Here is a 22,346-nt window from a genome sequence, read left to right on the forward strand (position 1 = left end):
TATTGATTTTGTGTCAGTTATAGGTCATCTGCAGGCATCTGTTTGCCATAAAATGTGTAGTTCTTTGTTATTTTTATTCTTTACATGCAGGAAACAAAGAAAATCCCTTTGCTTTGGTTTCAAACTCCTCCTCCCAACAAAATTAGAGAGAAATAAACCTTTTGTGTGCATAGAAAAAGTCTTTTACTTCGACTCACGGGAGCCAAAATGCAAGTGTCCAGTTTGTCTTAAGTATATTTACATCTTGCATCTCATTGATTTCTGGTTGTAGAATAAAAAATAAAGTGTTTTGGAACCTGCTCAATTCTTTTTATTGTTTCACGATTATATTCAATGGGTCTCTTTTGGCTCACAACAGGCCCAAGTCATCAAACTGACTCAGAGGAAATGAGGAATCGCAGCTCTCTTGACCTACTCCGCTATCAAAGCTGGAGCCGACGCTCCAAAGACAAAAGGCTGGATCCTCATCCAGCTTTTGCTTAATAGCAAAAATATGTTTCTTTTCAAGGACCAGTGCCCTTAACAGATGCCTGCGCGTGGAGTACGATAATAAATTCTAATCCCTCTCCCGGTTACTAATCCAGGTTTTGGATATGGACACAGAATGAAATGATGCCGCAGTAATCCCCCCTCCCAAGCCGTGACCCGTGGCAGAAGAGAAACAACAGCCCCCGTCAGTGTCTCGATCTCTCTGGGACACCAGCTGACTGTATTATTTAACCTAGTTTGGGGATTTAGATACAATCACCTTGCATCTCTTTCTCCTTGAAAATGAAGTACTTCCATGAAAGTACTTGTCACAATAAATGAAATTTAATATAAAAAAAAGTAACAATGTGGTTCAGATCAGGGCTGGATTAGCTGAAGGTAAAGAAGGGTATTATCTCCCCAGGCAGATTATTAACAGTGTATGAGTTATGCCGACGATTCAGCGGCCGAGAAGCACACGCAGGAAGCTAATCATTACCATCCGACACCCTGATTAAGGAAGTGGGCCTTGGTAGAGACGGGGACATTTATTCAAAGCCCTCTTAGAGGTGACATGGCGCTCCGTCTGCCCGCTGAATGGCCTACAGCCGCGGCTTCATGTAATCATGTTCCCGTCACAATGGACGATTTATCAGGGGGTGTTCTACATTCATGGATGGTGGGTGAAAAAAGGGGCAGGCTGTGCTTTATTCAAATAACATGTGGACCACGTTGACAGTGAGCTTTGATGTCATTTAAAAACACTAATGAAATAAGCAGCCATCCATTACCCACTCCACAGATTTCTAACATGACTGACAATACCATGAATAGCATGTAATTATCTCCAGGAGATGTGCCCATATGTGCTTTTTCTTTAATCCGCCTCTAGATTGTAATCTGGTTTCCCTCAAGTGACCTTGACACGATACGGGGCACCACTATATAGTACCGCTTTACTTCTCAAAAGATCGTCCACAGACAAAAGACAACTTGACCCCTTCGGTCAAGACCATCATCGAACCGCTGCATGGGCCCAGCAACCCATGGCTAAGACAGAGCCTCTGCGTTAAATAAGTGTTAGAAACTTTGCATTTTGTATTGGGATTTGAAAATGATGGAAATTTTCTGACACCAAACCCCACCACTACCACCACAGACAAGGGTACACACAGTGAACCCTAAAATCACCTTGCTTTAAAATATCAATGCAACTAGTTCCTATATTATTAATCAAAAACACATATTTTCCCCCTGGCCTGTCGTGCTGTTTGTCCATCTAGATTTTCTGGTGTGACTTGCAGAGTTTTCTCTCCAATATAATGGGACGAAATGCCACAAGTCTTGTAATGCTTAAAACGCCAAAAAGTACATTTGAAATTTAAATTCAGAACCAGCATCTCTTTCAAAAAATCACGACCCTGTTACTCCAGACAATTCGCAGGCCTTGTTGTGAGCAGTATCATGCAGGAACTACTTTATTTCTAATATATTCTGCTGCAGATATTGAGTAAATAAGTTGAAGGCTTACGCTTTAAAAGCAGATTTGCCATGCTGGTTCGCACTGCTAGTCTCATCTCTGTCCCACTAAATGCATTCAAGCCTATTTTTTTGACAATATGTGCTTAAACAAAAGGAAAAGCCACTGAATATATATTTTATCCACATTTTGCAGTGTGCTCCAGTTAGCCGGTCACTCTGCTGAGGTTTGATCCCACTGACTCTCCCTTCACTGGAAGCAGCGTTTAATTGCGAGCTGTAACCTTTCCTGTACATTTACTGCCACAAGACAACTTTACTGCTAAACTTTCTGCTCAGGTCACAGCCAGCAAACTCTCTTTTGCTTTATCAGATTGAGATACGGGAAAATCATGGGAAAAAAAGAAGTCAAAGTAGTCAAAGACCTGAGTCAGCCTGTGCATAATAGAGCCCAAAAAGTCCAACTGAAAAACTTACCCATTCACTCTGAGGATGTCACAAGAAAGAAACCACCATGATGCATCTTAAGTGAGTGTTTTCGCACCTCAGTTTATTTAAAGGATTTTTGTGGTATTGTGTCATAATCTTCTTATGGTCAAGACCACAAGGTTTAAATACCCACAGTCTCCCAAAGCCAGCAATTTTAATTTAATTCACTATAGTCTGGCTAAACCAGACATTTGTTTGGGACATCTTTTCAACATGACTGCACACTTGATGATGGATGCAAGCTCTTCTTCCCTCAGCAGCCAACTCTTTATTTCATTTCTTTCTTATGTGCTTTTAATGATAAAACTATAAGACTACTTTAAAGTCTTGAAGTTTATGAATAATGCTTTATTTTACATAAAAACACAGATTTTGTCTTTAATGGAGACCAAGTATTTATAGTAGCTTGGCTTGTATGTGCAAAAAACCTGATATTGCTTCAACACTGTGGAATGTATGTGGTCAAAAACAGCAGAACTGGCTGTGTTAGAGACAAATTAATCTCCCACTTCAAACATGAAAAACTTGGAATATGAGGACATGTTGTCACTGATTCCACAATCAAATTTCAGTTTTCTGTCTGTACTTTCAAGCATATGGTCATCATTAAATTGTAATAAATGATAAACCCAAAATGGAAAGACTGTGTAACCAGACACTGCATCTGAACAAATGACTTCGTTACACTATATAGGGAGCATGATTTGATGTAGTGCTCGCAGAAATGAGACAACAAGTAATCTTGTCTTGCCAGATCTCCATCTTACAAGCTCAGAGAAGTCTAAAGAAACTGAAGAGAAAAAAAGACTATTGCCTGGGCAACACTTCCTTCCTCCCTCTCTCTCTGAAAAAGGGGAAGAAGATCACTGACTACTTTCTGGTTAAACTCTTTTCTTCTCTTCAAAACTCCTCTGCTAACTCAGTGCAAAAAGGTAGTGCTGGCAGTTGCAACACCACAGCAGCAATGCTGTCTGTAGCAATTTAGCAAGGTAGCCATCATACTCAGATAGATGTAGGCAGTGTCTCCCAGGTGTAAGAGTCTACAGCCACCAGATAGAATTTTATGCATGTTCAACATCTTAGCTTAGCATGTTAGTATACCAAAATATGACTCGTCAGCACTAAACACACAAAGTCTGAAGTCTTTGCACTTAAGTCATCCTGAGGGGGACATGAATGTCTGGAAGAATTTCATAACAATCCAACCACATGTTGTCCAGATATTTGACACAATTTTTAGATAGAGAGAGATTTTAATGGATATGTCACAACCTGGGCAACATTGATAAATGTAACAAATTCCATAGCAATCTAACCAATAGTTAATAAATAGTTAGACTTTAAACAAGTAAAATGAAACTAGAGAGAACTGATACACACTGAAAAAGAAAATTTAGTGTTTGTAAATCATGATTTTCTCCAAATCTCAAGCTTGTCCAGCTGCTGTCCAGCTGTGACATGAGTGCACCAGAGGCAGTGAGGAGGTAAGTAGCAATTACAAGATATTTGACATTTAAAAGTGCAGACTTTCAAGAACGACAAAATAAGAAAGCACTAACATTTTTGAAGTAATAATTTCTACACTTGAAGCCTGTAAGGTATGACAGATAAAATCCATTTTGATATTTTATGGGGAGCCGTCTTTCTGCTCGACCCGCCCAGCACTGTCCCAAATGCTCTTTTAAGTGCCTGTGTCCAGATCCCCCATGCTCGCTGCAAGACAAATTGCCACCTCTGCTGTCCATCTAGGCAAGGGCACTAACTCTTCCAGCGGGATGACAAGCCCGTATCGGGTGGTCATTCATTAACGCGCGACAGTCCTGCGCCGCCGAACGCCCCTCCTTCCCCCTTCTCTCGAGCACCCCCACCCTCCACACTTCGATCTTTCCATCAGGAGAGGGAGATCTACAGCCGACCGTCCGCGACTACACCCAATCCCCTTACCCTCCACGCTGCTGTGAGTTACGAGGTCGTCATAAAAGCTATTGTCCTGCATCAGAGCAAAGGGGGCGAGGAGGTGGAGGGGGGGAGAGATAAAGAGGGCAGTGGGAGAGGGAGGGAACAGAGATATGAGGAGAGACGAGGTTATTGCTAAGGCTAACAAAATTAATTACGATAAAAAAGTTTTATTTAAAGCAATAATTTCCAAACCTTTTATACAAATAGGCTGAATTATACTGGCACTGCTCTATAATGTGGATGTAATGTGCCAGTGATTTGTCCATAAAAGCTTTTTGAGTTGCAGCTCTAAAAACTGGAAGTGGTGTGGTGTGGTCACCGCATTCGTTATTTATGATTGGCTGAAACTAATGTCTAGAATTTCTCGCACTTGCAAAATTGTAGATATATCAGGGGCCTTAAGTGAACTCCATAGTCCAGAGGGGACCTTTTGCAGACTTGACTTCAAGGTCCAGACTTTTCATGACAAGGGTAAAATGTGGAACGCATGTAAAATTAAATCTCATTCATGAAGTAAAAATAACCAAGAGTGCTGTAATGCTGGCAAGACTATCATTTTGGGTTGGAAAGAGTAATTCATCTTTAGGTTAATTTGACTTGGGTTGGGTTGTTTTTTAGGGATGCATGATGTTCAGCGTTAGACATATGAGGCAGAGTCAAATCACTTTCCTTCAACACTTCAAAAAGTAAGAAAGAAGGAAGATAGAAAAACAAATTAGGAAAAATAAATCCAATATCGTGCATTCTTTTGTTTTGTTACTTGTCATGTTTTGCATTCAATACTGCTTTCAATTTGCACATAAAGAAACCGAGTAAACCTGTGAAATGTGACAAAATGCAAAGGAAACATTAATCGTGATGCACATGAAACATCACCACTGAGGTTTGACTGGCACTTTCAAAAACGTCATCTCATTGCAGGTTTTTTGCAGGTTGCATTGAGGTTTTTTCAAATCTGGCTGTTTGCACCAACTTGTCTAGTGCGACACTTGAAGATGGGCATAAAAATATCACAATTTTCTGTATCTTTAACAGAAAATTCAAGCTAGCTCAGCACCAGTCCCAAATACAGTGCTAAACATTGACTGTTAAGGATCAAAGCTGTTGAGAAATACACTTCTGTTTAACTTTCAGCCCTTACGATGCTAAAGATAATGTCATGATCATCTGGAACGTCGCTTTAAGTAATTCTATAATGTCATACAGAACTTTGCAATAGTAGTTCATGCCATTCATTTAATTCCTGTTGACCAGAGGGGAAAAGTTGGATATCTGCTCATAAGTTACCACTGATCTAATCACAGTCCTCATTGCTCCTTTTAATTCCTGCACTACTGATGACTAGTTGATTGAAAAACATGTTTTGATGGACCTTGTAGCCTTTCCCAACTACTTTGGACCAAAGCACTCAGTACTGCCGGGTGCTTTGTTGGGTGACAAAGACCCCAGCGATGCCGTTTTGTGCGTGTATGTGGCTGCTAAGGGCTCAGCCGCCATACGCTCAGGTCACGTTTGCTTCGAGAACCATCTCTGGTGGAGCATTTTTGCTACTTCTCTCAACAAAGAGTCTTGCTGCGGTGGAGAAAAACAATCTCACCAAGTGAAAGTTGGAGTGTCATGAAGAATCAGGGATTAGATTTGATGCGGAGCTGTGCGGCGGGATATGAGGTGATCACTGGAGGAGGAGATGATTGGGAGAATCTTATCATATAAAACTGAATAAATCAATGAAAGACTTTATTTAATGGCACCACTCATGAAATTCATTTATTGTCTGTCTTCCATGTCATGCAGTCCAATCAATCCCACAAATTTAACTTGCTGCAACGCCCAAATAAAGGGACTTTATTGCTTAAAATGATACACGCTGGGAAAATTCAAGGAAAACAAGTAAACAAGTTGAAACTAACCTGAAATTAAGAACTGAAACCCAGACATTCACAGCAAGCCTCCTACTACAAACACCTTTTCAGTCTCATCTAAACTAGAATCTCTTATTTGCTGAGGGAATAAGAGGGGTGAGTTAAACAAGGCTAAGCAAACAAAGTCTACATGATAATAAACAAGAATATGATAAAAACTAGAGTTAACATACTGTCACTGTTGACATCTACAAAAGCAAATCAACTCGATTATACAGTGTAAATATTCTCGCCTTCCCTCAGCCACTTGACAGCGGCCAATCACTGCTTTGAAGATCCAAGGACTCCGACCTGTTTTCAATATCATTAAAAAAAATAGATGACCTGCTACAAGATGAAAGCTACAGTCAGTGTAAATTTGCTTCTGCATTCATTTATTCACCACCAGTTGCTAAGTGATCATACCGTGTTTTCTTCACGCATACAATTTGACTGAACTCTGAACAGCAGCGCCGTGATGCTCTTAAATGACACAGGTAATAAAGTGTTTGATAGGAAGCTTTTTGATTTACATTGTGTGGGATGCTGCAGTGAGCTCTGTGGTTCCTAACCTGAGGGTGGGGACCCCCACAAGAGGATGTAAGATGATAGACAGTAGAATAAGTGGATGGAGCTTCGGGGTCTGAAATGTGTTAAACCTGCATTCTTTCAAACGGCCAGCAGAGGGCAGCTCCACTGGTTGCAAAAAGAGGCCAGATTGTATGGAGTCTTATGAGAAAATGACCCTACTTCTCAATTGGTTTATTAAATCAGTAAACATTTTCCTAATGAGTTAATGGTCTCAATCGTTAGTTTAAAGTCTTCTTCAATACAAGTTGATGTTCTTTTAGTAAATTATGGTCCTGTTTAGGGTAAAATGGATGATAAAGATATTTTATTGGACTGTTTAGCACATACTTGCCAAAACTAAGCACCACCCAAGTTGCTGTATGTCATGCAGCACAGCCACATTTAGGCCAAAAAAAGAGAAAAACAAGATGACAGTCCTCACAATGCCAAACGAAGTTCAGTCCACAAACCACTAGGTGACATCTATGTTGTGCTTAATCCTGCAGACTTTGATTTTATCAGACAGCAGAAGCTGGAAAACAGGGGAGAGAGAGAGGTGCTGGCATGCACTCCATGGCACTCCAAACTATTGTCGAGTTTAATTTGTTTTAATGTTCAAATCAAATAATTAAGAAACACTAAGGCTTGGAAACCATTGGTTTACAACCAGGCTCAAATGGAGCTTAAGTAGTGCAATCCTGGTTGCAAATGGAAGTAAGCTTTGTGTTTTTATCCTTGAGTATTTAGTTGCACATCAGGACTGAGAGATTACAATCTGGTACCTTTCTTAGCGTCAAATAATTCAATCCCTCTATCCCCATTCATTCTCATGGTTTGTCTTTTTACGACCAAGTATAAACAGAATAAAACAACACGACTGAAACAAGTTGACAAATTAACTAATTAAAGGGCAAAACGCTGGTCTTTAATTAATGACTTAACACTCGAGGAATCCTGATAATGTCGGGGAACAAGATAAGGAAGTAACCTTTTCCACACCCACTGTATTACAGTTATATTTCACAGTTTGAAATCAGTTTGGCATAGAACAAACAGCGCGGCCAGCATGAGCTGTAATTTCTAGATCACTGACATCAGAAGCACCAAAGAGAGCAGAGACAGAGTCAGAGTGCCCTGACAATACTCCTGTGACCCTGAAGTGATTATGTAGAGCTATAAAAAGAAATAAAAGCTACAGATTTCGGCAGAGGTCGTTTTTTAAAAGCTCGAGGTGAGAGTAAAGATTAAAATTTGGAGAGAGGACATGGCGCAAGAGGTCTTGGGAATATTTATTTGTATTGGGCATCACACGCCCTCACAACAGAGACCAGGCCAATCAGCGCACAGATTGTTAAGGAAGTAAAAATGATCCCTGTGCCAAGCTGCCTTTGCAAGCCAATTAAGTTCATTTTACTGTCGTTCAGCAGAGCGAAGAGCCCCTATTTTGAAGTAGTTTCTAGGCAATGATGGCCCGAACACCAATCAGTGGCCATAGCTCCATAGGGAGCCTGCTGATGAGCTTTCATCAGTGCTGCTAGCCACTTGTCCCACATCTCTTTCTCTCCCTAATTATGCTGATGAATAAGGCCGTAATAGTGATCCGTCCTCGACTGATGAGTCCATGCGTTTGCCGTTATTGTCTTGTCTTGGGGGCGGGCGTGTCACGTATCACACAACTCAAGCAGAGTGCGTTCGGGCCATCCACTCCGCTCTTTTTTATTAGGATCATCTCTCCATCCTTGTCGTCCTCCACCCCTCAGACCCCACCCCCCCTTGCACGCTGGAGATGCACTTCCTCACTCCGGTGATGGGCTGACTTGCTGAGCACGGGGAACAGAGAAATCGAGATGATCACTCTTTCCTTCCACACTCTGGTGCCCTCTTTCTGCTCAGGCACACCGACACACACACACACACACACACACACACACACACTCCCAAACACAGGAAAAGCCCTAAGATGCGCATACAAACATAAAAAAAAGACAGCAGGCGGATCGCACATTTAATCAAGTACGCCTAAAATTCTCAAGCGAACATATGAAGCGCTCCAGACATATAAAATCCCTATGATAAACAGCTCCTGTCCGACAGCAAAAAGCATCTTGGAGCTCTGTTGCAGCAGGTCGACAAAGCCTCGCATTTGTAGGCTGAGCTGCAGAGTTAAGCCGAGGCTTTACCTCTTAAATGCCAATTAATCACTCAGAGCTTCAGAGAGGAACGCTGAGAGCCCCAAGGGAAGCGCCACGTAATTTTTCTTGTTTTTCCAAAATAAAAAAAATGAAGCCGAATGCACCTTCTTCATAGAAATCCCAGCAAGATCAAACAGTGCCATTAATGAGACGTTAATGTTTTTCTTCATGCATACATACTGTTTAATTACCTCAACTGCAGAGCGGGCTTTAATTGAAACAAGCTAGTATTAGAGACAGGCCTTTAATAATTTCTAATTACCCCGTTTTAAAAGTCTATTTTATCATATTTTAGTAAGATGCCTCACTGTGTTCTGATCTGCTCCCTTTTTAATTTGCTAGTGCTGCCTCTTTATTTTACTGGTGCATACAACACAGTCATTTGCATATCACCATATTTTAACTGTAGCGTCAACAACAAAATAAAAGAAAGCACAAAAACACGGGAGAGTTAAACATTGTTATTTGGCGGGGTGCACATTTTAGAGAAACCAGCATATAATAAGTATGCTAAGTGGCCAGAAATGTGGTTCTTAGTCATGGGAAATGGTTGACAGGCTATTAAAATACTAATAAATGGTCTCCATGACTTGCAGAAACTAACTGTGGCTCCCCTAGGAAAGAATTTTATTTTTTTTCCCCAAACTTAAGGCTCATTCATTTATAGATTTTAAGTAACGTAACTGTCAGTGTCCACATACTTTTGTGCGTCTTTTACATTGGATGTTTAGCACCACAAACACAAGAGGGGGCTGCTTAGGGTCAGAAGTTACCCCAAAGAAGAAGAGGAAGAATCAAAAGTTTCTGACAACAACAGACGTGGTGAAACTTCTGTTATAAATAAATTTAGGATAATGCGCATGCACATCACATCCTACTTTGAGTCATTTCAATCTGTGTTAAGCTTCTGTTGATAAATCTCCTAACTTCCTGTCCATATGTTCCACATTAAAAGCTCAAAGGGTATAAACTTTTCCCAGCAGGCTTTTTTTTTTTAATGCAAATACATAAAAGAGCTTCCACACACTCCTCTCTCTTTACTCCATTTAATTATGTACAAGCATTAGGCCATAGAAGACCTTTACTGTGCACACAAGGCAAACACATGATGAAAGACCCCTTACATGTACACTAAACATGGACATTATTAATTATTATTATTAATTAAACGTCTTTGTATTCTCATCACAGGCTGGTTTAGTCTTCCAGCATAGAGCAGAGCTTGCAAGCCAGGTCGAAAGGTGGAAATCTTTTAATGTGAAAAATATGCAGGAAGTATCAAGTTTCACTGACAACAGCTTAACGGTGACACAAAAGATCAGCTAATTTTAAGCAAATGGAATAAATTAGGGAGCGAGAATAGTGTTTTCAAATGGAGAAAGTCAGAGCAAGTGAATGATGTCGTACTGAAGGAATTAATGCCGCAGAAATGTAGATTATGGCGAAATTAGCATGTCAGCCAATTAATTCCATCCCGCACAAATGTGTTTTTTTTAACGCAGCCTTTATGGAGGACCCAGCAGGCCAAGGCATTACTTGAAGACTGGCTTTTATTTGTGAATTTACGGTATGTGTGCAAGCTCTTCGCAGTCATTTACATGCATCAGTTCCCGGTGCTCTGTGTGGCCTGTGACACAGTGCAGACAGCTGGCATGACAGAAGGTGCCGAAGTGGGGAATGAAACAAATTGCCTTCATTTTCTTAGAGTGCAACCTCTTCAGGGAACACCGATGAACATTACACCACTGAAACCGCAACAAATCTGCGACTCTGGAAAATAATGACTCGCATGGGAGCCAACGGAGTAAAGTTAGAGAAAACCGGCAGACAGAGAGGTTTGTGCTCAAGTTCTTTTTGCTGTCCTGTGCAACATTTTCAATTTCCTCAAGATAACAATGTGTTTAGGATAACCATCTATAGAAATTACTGCTCTTAGAGACACAGGGAGCACAAAAAATTTAAATAACTCTATCCTCCATCAACAGGCTAAAGAAAATAAGGCTGCACTTTATTTCACAGTACACTAATAAGATGTCAAAAGTCTGTACTTTGTGTTAAATTAGACAAAACTAGACTTATGTTCTGTCTTACTCAGTAAACAAACACACCTAATGATACACTATGATACTTTTGTATCAAATTAAACAAAAATTAGAAATAATAATTTAGTCAGGGCCTCACAATGATACAAGTACAGCTTGTTATGTCTTATAAGTGTATTGCAAAATAAAGGGCGACTATTTTTTTAAAAATGGTACAATCCTCTAACAACAAGCTAAAGAAAATAACACAAAACCGTCCATCAACAGAAGCTGCCCTACTCTCAGCCAACCAAACCGCCATCCACACTGAGGTTTTCATAAAGCACTTTGAACTTCCTTCACGCACACATGCGAGGCAACGAGAGAGCGTTGCAACGGGATCAGTCGAACCGGGGGAACAATAAAGCGCTAAGTTCCCCACACTAGTGTAAAAGTCTCTTTCATCTTATGGCTGGAATGCCCACAATACGATGTCTCGAATGAACTGAACTCCAGCAGAAAGAGAACAAAGAGACGTCCTGGAAAAAAAAAAAAAGACACGGGTGTTACAAGTGGGGATTCTGAAGAAGGCGAGGAAGTTCATGTGTGTGAACGTGCATGAATGGGATGGTTAATTGGTAGTGTTTCTGCTAACTCTCACCAAAATCGCCAAAACTACCAGTAATTAAAATTAAAGTTGTGGATTTCTCTCCTGAGCCAATTTACAGTACGACTAAGTAACCCAACGATTTGAGGTAAACACATGACTGGACTGGAAAACAAGCAGTCGGTCCCTTAGGAAACCCTCTGTGTGTAATTGTGAAACACTCCAATGTACAGTGCCTCCAAGCATGTTTACTCTAAAGAGGGAGGGAAAAAAAAAAGAAAACAGAGGCTGTTGAGAAAGTAGCTGCTTAAGTGAAAACGACTTCCCAAATCCCATGAATAACTGTTAAGTCTCCAGACTGCAAACAAGCCGCTGGTAGATAAATGGCTGCAGATCGCTGAGATAATAGAGACAGAAAATGGCAACTAGTTTGCCTCGAGGCGAGAAAAAAAAAAAAAAAGCATCAGCGGAAAGGGGGTTTGGTGGTGCGGACTGACCAAAAAAAAAATGAATCGAACTTTTCAAAGTGCAAAGTGGGTAAGCGTGGCGTTTTCTTTCCAGTGGGGGAAACATCTCGCTCCCTCCTGCAGTTTGCACATTTTATAAAGAGCTGCATTATTCACACACCTAAAAAGCTGTCAAAGGGCTGCGCCGTGTTTTATAAATGATACAGTCCTTACAAGCAAATCCACGGTGGCTCGGGGCCTCTGACTTGAGGAGAACTTATCTGATCTTCACGGAAAGGCGGAGGTGGGTCTCCAGAGTCCCGTTTCCCCACTTCTCCATTATTAGCTCTGCCAGCCAAAGAGATATTGTGCTTGGTGACAAATGGGAGAGGAGCGCTAGGGCGCAGACAGTGCGGGGGAGGTCCCCTCCATCTTTTCCTCCCCTCCTCTCCCACGATCCTGAGCGCCGCTGCCACGTCCTCCCCGATAACCATAATTGTGTTTTAAAGCCCCTGATTAAATTTCGCAGTCTCGAATGATATTGTTTTGCGATGAATCCTTATGAAAAACGCTTCGCATTAGGAGATTATATGGAAGCTGTGTAGGTGCTGGAGGAGGCAGCTAAAAGGTGGCGGAGGAGGCGGAGATGACACAGAATTTTTGTTTTTTATTTCTAAAGCTTCAATGGGTGCTAAATGAATCCCTGCCATCACTCTTCTTCTCTTCCTCCACCCACTCCTGCTCCACCCGTCTGTCACGCTTCCTCTTATAAACGCACACACAGACATAAACACCCCTGTTCTTCTTTGGTAATGTTCCTTCTCTTAACAAAGTACACCCACAGACGTACAGGTTACACAGCAATCATGATTAGAAAAATCTGAGTCGCACTTTATTTTTACAGTACACTTTTAAGAGGTAACAAGCTTTATATTAAATTAGACAAAAACTAGAAACAATGTTCTTAATAAGACAGTATTAGACCCTTTATTAGACCCTTAATAGACTTTATAATGGATGCACAAGGCTACATTACAACAAGACTGGACTGCAAACCAAAGAGAAATCATCTATCTCCTACTTCCAAATTTAAAAATAATTTGTGAACCAGATCTATCATGTAAAGTCCAAATTTTTGTGGTGTTTTGTCACATGATGCCACGATTTGTGTTTTATACACTTGTGCATAACAGTGGGGAACAATACACTTTAGTTCACGACCTCCCAAACTTTTTCTCTGGCGTTTGAATCTATTTTTCAATTAACTCGATTGTGACAGGATTAATTAAAAGATTTTAATTATTTTCTGACATTTTATGGACCAAACAACTAATCAGTTAGTGGAAAAATTATTGCAAGATTGATATTTTTCACCATTTTTCACTAACAACTGATTGATCAGTAGTGAGTATAATGGACAGATTGATGAGCAATAAATTATTTGCGACCCTAATCTTCATGCATGTTATTGCAAACATCAATCAGGAAAATGATGTAGAACATTTTAGACTACTGAATTATAAGAACATAATTAAGATACCACTAAATTTCCTTCTTAGTCTTTTTATTTATTTGGCGACCCAAATAAAATCTCCTGTGACCCACCTGTGGGTCCCGACCCAGTGTTTGGGAATGACTGCTTTAGTTTACAGTACAGTTCTATTGTACTGTAATTCTATTACCTTCTAATAAAGTCTAATAAGGGTTTATCAGTAGGAAACTATACTTTAAGTTTACAGTACAGTTCTGTTGTTCCCTTCATTCTCTAATAAGCATCTAAAAGGAAATTATACAGCTAAGTTTGCAGTTTTGTTGTAATTTGTCCCTAATTGCCTCTAATAAAGTCTATTAAGGGTCTAATACTGTTTTATAAAGAAAATAATTTCTAGTTTTTGTCTAATTTGATACAAAGTACGGCTTGTTATCTGTTATTAGTGTACTGCAAAATAAAGTGAGACCAAAATTTCCAGAGTTTGGCTCACAAAGAAAAAAAGAAAGCCTTCAAAATAAAAGGGAAGGAGAAGAAGAGGTGATCTCAGGTCAATCTCTAAACTTTTGCCTGTCTCATTACTTTACAATCATAATGTAAGTCTCCCCCTCAGAGTGTCACAGTACCTCTGGGGGAGGCCGATTTTTTACATTTTTCCTAGAGGTGACACAAAATGCAATCAGGGCGAATGAGAAGCCAGCAAATTCAATAATGGAGGCAAATGAAAATGGAACTGGAGACTCTGCACTTAAGGCGGGATGGGCTCACAGCCCTAATAAGCCCTCTTCTGTCACCGCTTCCCTGCATCTAAATTAACCAGAGGCCCTCCAATCAGCGCAGGCAAACAAAAGAGCCAGCCAAAGAGACGAGAGCGCTGCTGAATACTAATCAAGGTAACAAACGGCAGTGGTCGTCAATGATCAACAATGATGTGTGTGTGTGTATGCGTTGGCGTGGGGATTGGTGGAGAATCTATTAACACCCAGCTATTAGCAGTTTGTTATGAAGTAACTAATTTTACTTTATAAGCACTTCAACTTTTATTTTGGTAAAAGGGTAACTTTGGTATTTATCAAACTGGATTTTCCCAAGTGACTAATGGGGACAACAAGTTTTTAAATTGGTCCAGTATTGCGGGAGCTGCTGTAGCCCTCAGATGTAAAATGGGCTCCAGTGTAAATCTTATGGACGAACTGTCAGGGTACGTCCACTAAAGTGTTTTGGCACTGAAAAGGCTCAGATTGTAATTATAAGTGTCTGACAATGTTATCTTACCTTTTTGTAAAAAGAGTGAGGATTATATCACAGTCACCAAAAACACCAAATTCCATTTACAGGAAAACACACTTCATTCAAACTCCAAAAACATCTTGATTCATCTTTGCAGCGCTCCAAAAACCACCAACTCTGGTTCGGTTTGAATCAAACCTCAATTCACTGCATTAGATGTGAAAATATTCCGTCTGTGCATGCCGTTTCTCCGAACTGCTTCTCTGATGTCCAGCCTCCCTCTCGTTCCTCTCCCGATGTTTCATTTCGACCAAACTGGAGCTGGCGAGTTTTGGAACAGTGTAAAGACAAAACAAGATTTATTTTTGTTTCTGTAGAGTTTAAGAGAAGTGTGTTCTGTGATGATAAAATTATTGATTCTGTGGGAGCAATAAATCATTGGTATCTGAAACAAAATCTCAAGCCTCAAGTCAACACTAACAAATCCCAAGTCCTAAACTTTGGTTTTTCGAGTGGACTGCAACTTCACATGCTGAATGAAGCTGGAAATTGTTGTATCTCCATCTGCCATTTCCTTTATGTTTAAAACTGGAGCTCAGTAACATAAAGTTAGTTCTTCCTGTTTTTTTTTTTCCTGGAACTTGGATGCTGTCTGATTGGTTTGAAGTGAAGAAGACCTGGGAAATGAATCCTGCATTCCAAATCCAGTTTTTTAAACTTTCAGTTTGTACTGAAGCTGCTCTTATAAAGTATGTACTTGTGCATGCAGTATGCATGCAATCTGGGACATAATACTTCCTCATAATTTTGGCATACTGCATTTGACATACTGTGAATGGGGACATGTTACATATTTTTCAGGCTTACTAAATAGTATAGTAGTATGCATCAGTTACTACCATTAGAAGATGAAAATATAGATAAATTAATTGATTCATGAAAACATGAAACACTTTGTTAATGACACACTTTTACATCTTGTGCTTGGGGGAAGGTATCAAATATTTTAAAGTCAAAGGGCTCAAGTCCAAGTGAAAAGACGAGTTCTTCATGTTAAAGTCCAAGTGGAGTTGCATGCTCAGTACTAACTGTTGTCCCCATGAGTCAATTAGAGACAACGAAATATTAAAATAGGGTCCAGGCTGAGAAATACCAAAGTCATCCTTTAAGTTAGGGCAGCTTTAAAAATCAATTAAAGACAAAAACTCAAAGAAAAGTCACAATTGTGCAAAAAAAAAAAGTACTTTTACCAGTCATGAGTTTTTGAAGTTTCATACTGAGCTTTTAATAGGTCTCAGTGACCCAGAGGTCAAGCAACTCACTCATCAAATAAATTGCCAGGTACAGTCTCAAAGTACAAACAACCCCAGAACTGCTGCCCCATGTTGTTTTTCTTCAACAGCGGTGATAGGTTGTTTTACAGTGGAGTTACCTCGACAGTCAGTCCACTCTCCGCTCTGTTATTGTGCTGGAAATAGTGTTTTGGTACAATTGCCCAAGCTCGGAACATCAAACTAAAATTTAGAGGGCACTATGAATGGACCATAGGGGAGCCATCAAGACAGTAAAACTGCTGAGCAGCTTCGCTCATAACTTGAAATGTGGGCTATTATTAAATGTCCACTCTTGAGTCAGGAAACCAGAAAGGAAAAGACTCCTTTAAGCCGTAACATGATCGCGTGAACACCTGCAGCGCATGAGCATATACACACAAACACACGCCGCTCTGTCTGACACGCATTTTGTAATTCAAATCGGACTCATTACATATTTTCATGGAGCAAAATGCTTAAGAAGTGTTGGAAACAGAGCTAACCCGCTGCATTAAAATTGACACCTACAATGGGCTAAATGGGCAATTTGTCATTTCCTGGCACAGAGCTGCAGCACTCATCCCTCCACTTGGGTAATTTGGGACCCACTGACACACACACACCAGCAAATCAACTATGACCAGTAAATTGCCTCCATCTGGTTCTACAGTATATTTAGTGTGAGGTTCTGTGTGCCAGTCCAGCACGACTCCACTCCTCCCGTTTCCTGACACTACCTTGTGACTTCTTCTTCAACGGTTGCTGCGGATGGACGTGTTCATCAGCGGTAATGATTGGCTGCGTGCTCGACACCATAATGGCTCTGGAGTTTGGAGTGGAAGTTACACAACAGGTCTCAAGAGGGGTTTGGACTGAGGCGGGGTGCTTAAAAAAAAAATAACGGACCCAAAAAATGTCATTAAAAACTCGCCAAAGTCAAGCAGCGTTCAAACGCCTGGGAGTGAACGCAGACAAACGCGGTGCAAAGCAGACACCATTCATTTCTCCCCCACGAGACCCCAGAGCATACAAATATGTTGCAATGTCAGGAGGGTAGCATGTGCCTCGTGGCGAGACAAAACAAGCAGGCGCTTTGAATATAATTACATCATCAGAATGTCAGCCTTGTTTTGAGCTTGATGACACTGGAGTTTTGGGGTTATCAAATGGAATTTAAGCAGCCCATCCTCACCAGTAAAGCTGCTGTACAGGGTGATTATTATGACCCATATTTATGTTTATCATTAGGCTGCAACCTCTGGTGGCCATAGTAATTACGATGGAGCAGCATAAGGAGCGAGAGAGTCAGCGTATGGAGGAGATAGGGTGGATGGATGGGTCAAACAAATACAGGACTTTCACCCAGGAGGACTGGGGTTCATATCGGGAGTGAAAAGCAAGATGTTATTAAAAACTTTAAGGCACACAACATTACGTGACTTCACTGAAGAGGTAGAAGAGGTAGAAGAGGTATGTAAGTGCATAACGTGACCACATATTTACCGTCACATGACTTAGTCCTACATAACGTAAGTAAGATCTGTAAGCAGGTAAGGTCTGCTGCTGTCTGTCACTGATACTTTCTGATGATCTCATATGTAGTTTTGTGAATCACAGGCAACTCACCTATTCTAGTTACTTGGTTTAAAGATGGGTTTCATAATTTCTCCAAACTGTAGGGACACTGTTTCAATCAGGGAGAAAATTTTAAGTTTTGACACCACATCGGCGTCCAGTGTTGTCCCCAAACAAATTAGAGGCTGGTTGGTTTTGTCCTGAATGACAAAAGCTGAAGGTTTTGCTCTGCTGAAGGCCAAACAGTGCTTACAGCTTGTGGTTCAGACCGTTTAAAAAGGGGAACACAAGAGTCTGGTCACAACTAATTCTAATCTCCTGAAAAGAGAATTCTGCTCTAATGAGCAAGTTTGATGAAGTCACGGTTATTTGGTTTGATTAGGTGGGGCTTCCAAGGACTGTTGGGGGGGAAATGCTGACTCATTCAGCCTCACCACCCACCGCTTTCACTTTCAACAGAACTGGGGAGTCTGAGCTAGATTAGACTGAAGACCTATTGTTTCTACAAGATAATGTTGGGCAAAGTTTTAAAGGCTGTCTGACTTTAATGTTCTCTGTGTAATTGTTTAATTCAGTAACTTAACTTTTTTTTTCTAGGCATTGCTGGTTTTAATTTCACTTTTGTACATCCATATTTATATGTGCATGAATAAAATGTTTCATTCACCAAAATTTGTGACACCAAAATTGCAAACCAGTGCCATGAAATGCTTCAGTACTTTTTGTTCTGAAATTAGGTTTTCAGGCTTCCTTTTCTATAACTTCCCCACCCTAACCGTCTGGCCTTCACCCTAAACCTTATATTTAGTTTGGAGAACGTGACATGGTGAAATCATAGGGTTTGAGCTATTTCAAGGAGACAGTTTTGATGTGCTGCCCCACTTTGTATTAAAGCCGTCAGCTGCTGCACTGCTCACTTGAAAAGTTTGCTATAACTACAGATCATATAGTGTTTCATAAAAACCCACCTCCACCAACCATCCACCTGTCAGTTCTGAGTCTCCCAGGGAAGAGTTATCTATTATCTGTGTTATCTGTTATGGTCACTGTGCTGAGCTCACTCTCTACTGACAAACTCATAGCACATTTCTTGTTGATATTGTTAGGTTTACTTAAAAGGGATGCATTATGCTCATTTCCAGCTCTATATTTTTTATTGTAGGACTGTGCTCAACAAAATGACAGCAACAGTAACTTACCGTTAGCTTGAAAAATAGCGATATGAGGCAGTGAATTGGATGAATTTACTGTTTATCAGACCACAAATGAGACAGCACTTGGGTTGGAAAAACGATACAGGCTGCCAGAGGAGAGTGTTTCTGAGAGCTGGGCTTCACTGATTACTGTACAAAAATATAACTGTCTAACGTTATTCACCAATTTTGGTGACAATGGGTCGTATTTTATGGAGAAAATACTTTGGCTCTGCCTGGACTGGAGGCAAGGAGTACTAGGGAGTGTTTCCACCTCATGAGCTTTGGACCCATGGAAGCACGGGTGTTTCGAGCTCCCCCTCCAGACAGAGTCAACTAATGGGCAGGCTAGATGGATGACTAACTGAGCTACGTAGCCAATGTCAGCTAAAGTTAGTAGTAGTTTAGGAGCTTAAGTAACCGCTAACAACAATTAAAGCTATCTGTCCATCGGTGAACTCTGTAAATCACTGAAAGTTGAGGCAGAGCAGCCAGACGACATCAGAAATAAAACTACAAAGTATTCTCTCAATACAATATGACCCAATATTAGTGAAGTCTGTACTTCTGGAAGTTGCATGACTAACTGAGCTAACTAGCTGACAGTAGCTACAGTTTGCAGTAGTTAGCGGTGTGAGACACTCTGAACAACCTCTTAAAAAAAGTCCCGAGCTGAGCGGTTAAAAAACAGACTGAAAGGGTGGAGAGGCACAGTGAAAAGTAGAAAAAACAAATGGTATTGCATTCAGAGCAATCTGAAGCACAATATTTTCACTTATGAGGGTTAAAAACATACAACATCATGACAGGAAATCCTCTTAAAGTATTACACTTCAACTTCCTAGCTAATAATTTGACATTTAGTTTGGCGTTTTGGGGTGTTGTTTTACCTGCTATTTTGTACAGTATTATGGAGTAAGGGCCATTATTGCCCCCTGGGGGTTCTGTGTGCAGGTAGCTCAGTTCGCCGGGGTCAGCTGATGCTGACCTCCAGCACACAGTGTGTCAGCCAGTGGAAGTGAACCCTAACATCAAAGACTGGTGCACAGGGCAGCAGACACACTGCCCTGGGGAACTATTACCATTCCATTAGAGATCATTTTCGCCCTCCTTCCAGACATGCCACCGCCACTAATGGAGACAAACCCGAAGCCCCCTGGGCCTTCTTGTCAAAGGATTTAAACAAAAACACACCAACGGCAGCACAGCGCTGACAGCACAACACAGATAAAGCTGAGCACGGGCATGGCATGACAATGACTTCTGGGGGCAAGAGTGTGAAAAAAAAACGTGGAACTAAAGAGACGAGAAAATAAACCGAGGAGTCAGACATGGCATCCTATTGTGTGTCTGCATGTCAATGAGTGTCACCTTTCTTTAACGAGACGTGCTCCGTTATCATGTCTGTTCTTCAGAGGAGACACTGAGCAGCAACAAGAAGCAGGTTATTGTGGTTCTTTTGGCTGGGCTGTATTTTCTCCAGGTGACAACACAACTGAGAGGACTCAAGAATGTGCAACAAAGATGATTTCCAACCTGCCTTGGCATGAAAGCTCATACCCAAGAAATGTCTCGGCAGATCTATGGGTTGCATTGCATTACGTAACACCGGAGTGTTTTTTTGTTTTCAAAAGGGAATACTGGTGCTGTGGTGTTTCAACACTCCAAAAAAAAAGGAGGGTAAAGATGAAAGAAAAAAAGCAAAACTTTATTTCACAAGCACACTGAAGGGCTCGCTTGCTTTGCACATCCACGACTGCAGCATTTTCTGGGGTAGCAAAGCAGCGTTTGAAGCTGGGAGATATGTTTTAATCATTTGGTGCCTTAATGATGACACTGAATTCATTATTAATGGGCCCCATCCCTCCACTCTCCCTCTTCCTCATAACAGTCCAGAGCAAGAGTGGGTATTAGCATTAGCCGCTTTTGCTCTATTTGATCTTTCTGTAATTACACCACTTTTTGGAGATCACACCACAAGCTTTATGTTAAATAAAGAGGCCTTGAAAGTAGTTTTTTAAAATACAAATTCCAAACACAATTACCATGGTTCCTTCCCCTCATTGCTGTTTTTTTACAAGGAGGGAATCACACCATTTTCTCACACCTGGCAGAGGAATGCATATAAATTTATCCCTCTTAAGTGCCAGTTTGAGTTGAACGTGAGGTGGGAAAAAGTTGAAAATGGAGGCGAGCACGGATACATAAGAAGGCAACATCAGTCAGCTGTCTTCATGTGAGCTGCAGTGCTGTAGGATTCTCCCTTTTAAGGTGTGTGCCCTTTTTTCAAATAAGCAGAGGGTATAATATCTTTGATGTGCTGGATCTTTATACTCTCCACTGAGGGGATTTACTGTATAGATCAAATTCAGCCTTTATGACACTTCTGAAACTAACACTTATAAGAAAAAAAAAAGTTTGCCCAATCTCAGAAGCTGGGAAAATCTAACTTAGGAGGAGACTTTTTGTTACATTCCTGATACTAAAAATGAAATATTTACTGGAAAGGTGAGTCCACCACCACCAGTATTTATATTGTTATTATTATTAGCTTCCCATTAGTCTTCCCATTAGTATATATATATATATATACATATATATGTGTGTGTGTATATATATATATATGTATATATATATATATATATATATATATATGGAAGCCTAAGTTCCATTTGAAAAACCAGAAGAAGAATATAGATGTAGTTACCCTTTAAAGGTCCACTTAAGGTTCTTTAAAGGTCCTGTCCTGATATTTTTCGTTTTTTATCAAGGGTTAATTTTGACCAAATGAGAGTTTGAGATTGTTGGGGCAGCGTTAAGATGACATGAGGCATTTTTGATGAATTTTATTTTGTTTTTGTGGAGTTTGAATGAGGATGATGATGGTAGCGAACTAGCTAACGTTGCTAAATCCTATTTCAAGACACTGAGATGATTATCAAAATGCTCAGAAACACAAATTGGGCAGTAAACACTATTAACAATATGTACCAAGCTAACTTCAGGATGATAGTTAGTAGGTGTAGAGAATTCAGCTGGGTGCAGTCTGCAGTCCCGCTGCTATATGCCACTAAATCCTCCACACTGGTCTAAGACAGCTGGTGCAGCTACATAAGACCATATCATATCTATAACTCAATGCCTTGACGCTGTTGTAGAATCAGTGTGATCTGGTCGCAGTCCTTTTTATTCCCTCCCATCATCACTTTGCAAATCTCGTTAATCATGAAGAAAGATCTCCATTTGTTTTGCTGATATAGCTGTGCAGAGTGACTGTGGAAATGAGAAACTGCTTAGAGTGCTTGTGAGCCGGTAAATCAATAGCCATGCTCTAAAAATGAAGACGCACATGGGGTTAATTATAATGAAGTCTATTAATCAATTCATCTCAGCAGCGACTGCTGTTGGTAATTT

At 40.5% G+C, this 22,346-nt stretch overlaps 1 protein-coding gene across 5 annotated transcripts in view; it reads right to left on the reverse strand.

Annotated features, from left to right (window-relative positions):
• LOC146304607 (receptor tyrosine-protein kinase erbB-4-like) overlaps positions 1 to 22,346 on the reverse strand; it is a 319,877-nt gene that overhangs the window by 99,757 nt on the left and 197,774 nt on the right. The gene's annotated exons all lie outside the window — the stretch shown is intronic.

Source organism: Lutjanus erythropterus, chromosome 24, assembly GCF_056507025.1.
Source record: "Lutjanus erythropterus isolate fLutEry1 chromosome 24, fLutEry1.hap2, whole genome shotgun sequence".
NCBI lineage: Eukaryota > Metazoa > Chordata > Actinopteri > Lutjaniformes > Lutjanidae > Lutjanus > Lutjanus erythropterus.